Below are 7,007 nucleotides of genomic sequence, written 5' to 3'. Positions count from 1 at the left end.
AGAGACCACCCACTGTGTTGGCATGGGTCCTTCCTCTGCCTGTGGGTGGGAGGGGGGATGTTTGTGTCCTCAGAGTTCCCTGACTTCAGGCTCTTTTGGTGTCCTTACACCATCTGTACTTCCATAGAAGGTCCCTGGGGATTGGAAGGGAGTTCTCTCTTCGGGGGGTGTGTGTGTATGTGTGTGCACACACACACATACACACACTTACTGCTGCCTCTCCCTAGCCTCATTCTCCCCTCCTTCTCTGGGCACCTAGCCCCAGGGCTCCTGGCATCTGAGAAGAGCCTTTTCCGGGAGTGGAAAGCTGAGGGATTGCTCTGCCCTCTACCAGATATAGGACATTGCAAAAATAACCTCAGCATCTACTACATCCTACTTGCCAGCTATTAATATTTCATGCATCATATCTCATTTAATACTTCCAAAAGCCCATGAAGAGTCTTATCTTCTTCCTATAGGGAAGGGAAACTGAGGTTTCAGGGGATAAAAGTCTTGACCCCTTCATTACAGCTCAGGAGGCCAAGAGCAGGGATTGTTCCCAGGTCTGTCTGCCACCCAAATCCCTGGTCTTGAACCCTGGGCCATACTGCCTCCAACTTTGCTTGCCTCACCCTGTCTTTGGCTGAGAAATACCTACTTCAAAGGCTTTTCAGGAAGGAACTGAGATGACTTCGGTAAAATGGGCCAGCACACTGCCTGGCACTTGAAAACTCAGTTTTCTTTCTCCTTCGGGTTCCTATTTGGAAGAAAGGGGGACGTGAAACTCTCCCCTGACCTGTGGGAGGGGGACTTTGGCAGCAAGGAGTGAGGTGGACAGAGTAAGTAAAGAGGTACATTAGAAGCAAAGTCCTCCCACCCACCTCTCTGAGCTCTGGAACCTGGCTCTCAGTGGGAAGCTAAAGAAACCAGGTTTTTGTTTTTGTTTTATTGACTGCACCCTGCCGAATGTGGGATCTTGGTTCCCTGACTAGGGATCGAACCTGCAGCCTTTGGATTGGAAGTGCAGTCTTAACCCTGGTCCACCAGCAAGGTCCCCAAAGAAACCAGTGATCACCATCCCACGGCCCCAGCACTCATCCACACCTACCCAGCCTCCATGGGGTGGGGGGACACAGCTAGAGAGGGCAGGGAACCTCCCCACCCACAGCCGGTCCACCTTCAATCTGACACCCCCAGGAAAAGGAGGCATTCCCAGATTCTCAGACGGAAGGAGGAAGGGGAGGGGCTGCGGGGAGGGGAGGAGGGGCCGCCACACACTGAAGCCTTTGTGGGATTCCCAAGCGTCGAGGTGGAAACACTTCATATATCAAGTCTGTTTGTCCCTCCCTGGGGAAGGTGGAAGCAAGAGGGAGGGAGGAGGGGGTGGAGGCCCGGAATCGCCTAGGGCTTAGGGCCTGAAATAGGAAACACCAGTGTGTAACTCGAGTCGGTGGGGAGGGGTCCTCCCCAACCTTTCTGGAGGAACAGACCTGTTCTTGGCTCCTGGGATTCCCATTGGAGGCTTTCCCTCCCTTTCTCCAGGCCTCTACTCCTAGTGAGCAGAAACTCACACACCCATCACTCCGTCCGGATCCTGTGCCCGTCCTGCCGGGCTCTGTAGCTCCCTTCCTTGAATCCCATCCCTGGCCTGCCCCTTCGTCCTCCCAGAATTAGCTCCACCCTCCCTTCCCCATCTCCCACTACTCTAAGCCGGGATCCCCTCCCCCTTCCTCTCTTCCACACCCTGCTCTGCTTGAGCCTCTGAGACCCCTGTCCATCTCATCTGGATCTCCGTCACCCGCTCTTCAAACACCGCCTGACCTCCTTTTGCCCCCAACTGGTCCAGGACCCTGACTCAGTCTCCTCTCTAACTCTCGACACGTTCCCTGCCTCTGTGCCTCGACTCATGGCCCTGACCCGCAGGTTATGATGACAAGGGGGCTGGGGCTGCACTGAGAGTCTCTGTCCCAGGAACCTTGTGATGAGTCTGACTGTGATGACTGTGGAAGTCAGTGCTATTCATCTGCTTATTCAAGAAGCATTTATTGAGCACCTGCTACATGCCAGATCCTCTGCTAGATGCCGCACGCCCTTCAAGGAGCTCACAGTTAGTATGCGTCACTCCTCAGCTCCGGACAAGAGGGTCCTTTGTTCTGGGAGCCTCCAGGTGCTTCACACTCCACAGAGCAAACAGTCCATGAGATGCATATACCCAGAGTCTCCACGGCCCCCTCTACCCTCTCTTCTAGACCATTCTCTGAGTTCCTAGCCAAACACAGTGTGGAACCATATTGAAATCTGAGTCAAAAAGAAATCAGTAATACTGAACCCATCTTTACTAAGATTTTTGATATTTTGTTTATTATGGGTCATTTATATGAATTTTTAAAAAATATTGCCTTAAAAATATTTTAAAAATGCATCCTCAGGGGCTTCCCTTTTATAGTTTTATGTATTAATTTTTGGCTGTGCTGGGTCTTCATTGCTGCACATGGGCTTTCCCTAGTTGCGGTGAGTGGGGGCTACTCTCCTTGAGGTGAACAGGGCTTCTAATTGTGGTGGTTTCTCTTCTTGCGGAGCACAGGCTCTGGGCGCACGGGATTCAGTAGTTGCAGCACACAGGCTCAGTAGTTGTGGTGCACAGGCTTAGTTGCTCCGCAGCATGCGGAATCTTCGCAGATCGGGGATCGAACCTGTGTTCCCTGCATTGGCAGGTGAATTCTTATCCACTGCACCAGCAAGGGAGTCCATATTAAAATATTATTTATCATTATTAATGAGTTTTATGGCATCCCTTAAATTGTGTACCTGAGCTGAGGGCCTTGCTGATCCTCAGAATTTCCTATCTAAGTGACCCCAGACTGTTTCCAAAGTCTGTGGACCTCTTTCTCTATCCATCCTACCCACTGAGGACAGGCCAAGTGCAAGTGCCCATTCGCTCAGGGCTGACGGTGGTCAAGGGCAGGCTGGCTTTGGGAATGGACGTGGTTTGCACATGGGGACTGGGGAGGTGTCCTCACCTGAGTGGACCAGAAAGGAACTGCTGGTAGGAAGAGAAAGTGGGTAGATGGGGAGGGGGTGGTGCCACCACATTCCAGCCCTAAACTCCAGTGATTTTGAAAGCAGATTTGTCAAAGAGATAGATCTTTTTAAACATTTGATGTATAACTTTTATTTATTTATTAATTTTTAATTAATTTATTTATTTCTTTATTAATTTTATTTAGTTAATTTATAATTATATAATTATAATGATATATACTATCAGATCATCAAGGCTGTATATTGTCACCCTGTTTATTTAACTTATATGCAGAGTACATCATGAGAAACGCTGGACTGGAAGAAACACAAACTGGAATCAAGATTGCCGGGAGAAATATCAATAACCTCAGATATGCAGATGACACCACCCTTAGGGCAGAAAGTGAAGAGGAACTAAAAAGCCTCTTGATGAAGGTGAAAGAGGAGAGTGAAAAAGTTGGCTTAAAGCTCAACATTCAGAAAATGCAGATCATGGCATCCGGTCCCACCACTTCATGGGAAATAGGGAAACAGTGGAAACAGTGTCAGACTTTATTTTTCTGGGCTCCAAAATCACTACAGATGGTGACTGCAGCCATGAAATTAAAAGATGCTTACTCCTTGGAAGGAAAGTTATGACCAACCTAGATAGCATATTCAAAAGCAGAGACATTACTTTGCCAGCAAAGGTTCGTCTAGTCAAGGCTATGGTTTTCCCTGTGGTCATGTATGGATGTGAGAGTTGGACTGTGAAGAAGACTCAGCACCGAAGAATTGATGCTTTTGAACTGTGGTGTTGGAGAAGACTCTTGAGAGTCCCATGGACTGCAAGGAGATCCAACCAGTCCATTCTGAAGGAGATCAGCCCTGGGATTTCTTTGGAAGGAATGATGCTAAAGCTGAAACTCCAGTACTATGGCCACCTCATGTGAAGAGTTGACTCATTGGAAAAGACTCATGCTGGAAGGGATTGGGGGCAGGAGGAGAAGGGGACGACAGAGGATGAGATGGCTGGATGGCATCACTGACTCGATGGATGTGAGTCTGAGTGAACTCCAGGAGTTGGTGCTGGACAGGGAGGCCTGGCGTGCTGCGATTCATGGGGTCGCAAAGAGTAGGACATGACTGAGAGACTGATCTGATCTGATACTATCAGTTCAGTTCAGTTACTCAGTCCTGTCCAACTCTTTGCAACCCAATGGACTGCAGCACGCCAGGCCTCCCTGTCCAGCACCAATGCCTGGAGTTTACTCAAACTCATCTTCATTGAGTCTGTGATGCCATCCAACCATCTCATCCTCTGTCATCCCTTCTCCTCCTGCCCTCAATCTTTCCCAGCATCAGGGTCTTTTCAAATGAGTCAGCTCTTCGCATCACGTGGCCAAAGTATTGGAGTTTCAACTTCAACATTAGTCCTTCCAATGAACACCCAGGACTGATCTCCTTTAGTATGGAGTGATTGGACCTCCTTGCAGTCCAAGGGACTCTCAAGAGTCTTCTCCAACACCACAGTTCAAAAACATCAATTCTTCGGCGCTCAGCCTTCTTCATAGTCCAACTCTCACATCCATACATGACCACTGGAAAAACCATAGCCTTGACTAGACGGATCTTTTTTGACAAAGCAATGTCTCTGCTTTTTAATATGCTGTCTAGGTTGGTCATAACTTTCCTTCCAAGGAGTGTCTTTTCATTTCATGGCTACAGTCACCATCTGCAGTGATTTTGGAGCCCAAAAAAACAAAGTCAGCCACTGTTTCCACTGTTTCCCCATCTATTTGCCATAAAGTGAGGGGACCGGATGCCATGATCTTAGTTTTATGAGTGTTGAGCTACTATAATTATATATATATAATGTAAATTATAATTATATAATTTATAATGTGTTAGTTTCAGGTGTACAGCAAAGTGCTTCAGTTACACAACTACATATATCTATTCTTTTTCCAGTTCTTTTATTTCGGTTACATAATATTGAGCGGAGTTCCCTGTGCTTCGCAGTGGGTCCTCATTATAACTTTTAAATATTTAGAAATTTTTTGTTCACGGCTTTTTAAAAAATATTTATTTATTTATTTTTGGCTTGCTGGGTCTTTGCTACTGTTTGGGCTTTTCTCTAGTTGCGGTGAGCAGGGCAACGCTCTAGCTGTGGTGATGGGCTTCTTGTTTTGGCGGCTTCCCTTGTTGCAGAGCAGGGGCTCTAGGGCACACGGGCTCAGGAGCTGTGGTTCCCGGGCTCAGGAGCAGTGGTGCACCTGCTTTGTTGCTCCGCTGCATGTGGGATCCTCCCGGATCAGGGATCAAACCCGTGTCTCCTGCATTGGCAGGCAGACTCTGTACCACTGAGCCACGAGGGAAGCCCCTGTTCTTGGCTTTTTATTGGTTCTCTTGCCCTAAGCCCCACAGATGTTAAGGGCAGGCCTGCTTACAGGGACGGCGAGTGGGCAGACAAAATTTATCAGGATGGAGTAGACCAGCCTGATCTCACTTCTGCTCAATGCCCACCTGTGTACCTTTACTCCTGTCCTTCCCACCACCAACTCCTACCCACCCTTCAAATCCCTCTCCTCCCTCTGCAAAGTCTTCAGCGATTCCTGCTGTCCTTGGTGGCTTCTCCCTCCTCCCAACTGTGTTATTTGCTCCTCATACCACTCCCTGAGTCCTCCTTGCCCATCCTGCCTGATATCAGTCCTGATATCAGTCCCCAAGAAGCTCTTTTTGCTGCCATCTGTTAGTGTACGCGTGTGTGTATGATGTCCTGGGTTAGCAGTGTTTTAATGGTGCTGACAATGTACTGTTTTACTGTTTAAGTTCCCTACAATGTTAGGCTTTGGAAAGAATGAGTTTGGAATCAACCAGAGACCTAGGGTTGATGCTGGCCTTACCCCTTATTAGCTATATGACCTTGAGCAAGTTAACCTTCCTGAGTCTCAGATTTCTCCATATAAAAAACAGGGTAATAAAACTTGCTTGGCAGGGTGTTATGAATACAAGAAGTAATCTATATAAACGGCCTGATAAAGTAAGCAGTCAATAAAACGTTAACCATAATAATTATACTATTACACTTAATATATTATTATATAGTTTACATGTATTATATGCCTGCTATTATATTGTTCATAGGACAATTATAATGATATATTATTAAAGGCCTTACATAAACTCGATGACTGAATGGGACGATCAGGAGATGCAAGAAACCTAAGGGAACAGAAATGGAGCTCTTCTAACTTGAGGCTTTTCTGCCTGGGAGAGACTGAGGATGTCATCTGGAACTGGGTTCCTTTGGTAAGGGGATCCTTGGGACCCATGATTCCTCTCTGGGCATCTGGCATAGAAGTGAGGCATCCAGGGCTCAGGATTAATCCTTCCACGTGGCTAAAGCCTCTTGACCCCACACTTCATTTAGTTACACAAGCCACACCCTTGGCACAAGCCTGTTCCTGCCCTGTTAGCAGAGGCAGCTGAGTACCAGGCACCACCTCCATCTGCCACAGAGTTGGCCAGTCTTCCCAAGTGAGTCCTCTGCCCCGACATACCCCAGAGCGCCTGCCTAGGAGTAACCGCAGGAACCAAGGGCTGGGGGGAGCAGGAGACGTTGGATCCCAGCTCCCAGGACCACCCACCCTGACCTCCTCCCCTGTGATTATTAAAAACATATTTCCAAGGAATTAGCAACTATGCCAGGGATGTTGATCGCTAACCCTCAGTCCAACCAATGGTTTTAATCACTAACTGCAGCCACATTAACATTACTAACTAATGAGAAGTCTGCAAGGCGGGGTGGGCAGAGAGTGGGGTGGAGAGGGAGACACCTGCTAGATGGCTGAGCCAAGGGGCCACCCTGTAAGAGAGTGGCTCAAAATGGAATTCCGCGCCCCCACCCCAGTCAGAAGACCAGCTCCTTAGGACATTAAAGAGACTGGTTTGGGGATGGGGTGCCTATCTCCAGGCATTCTGTATTACCACATCTTGGGGGAACCACAAATTAGGCTCCC

This window comes from Bubalus bubalis, chromosome 3, assembly GCF_019923935.1.
Source record: "Bubalus bubalis isolate 160015118507 breed Murrah chromosome 3, NDDB_SH_1, whole genome shotgun sequence".
Classification (NCBI taxonomy): Eukaryota; Metazoa; Chordata; class Mammalia; order Artiodactyla; family Bovidae; genus Bubalus; species Bubalus bubalis.
The sequence above is the reverse complement of the archived record's forward strand: the minus strand, read 5'-3'. Positions refer to the sequence as shown.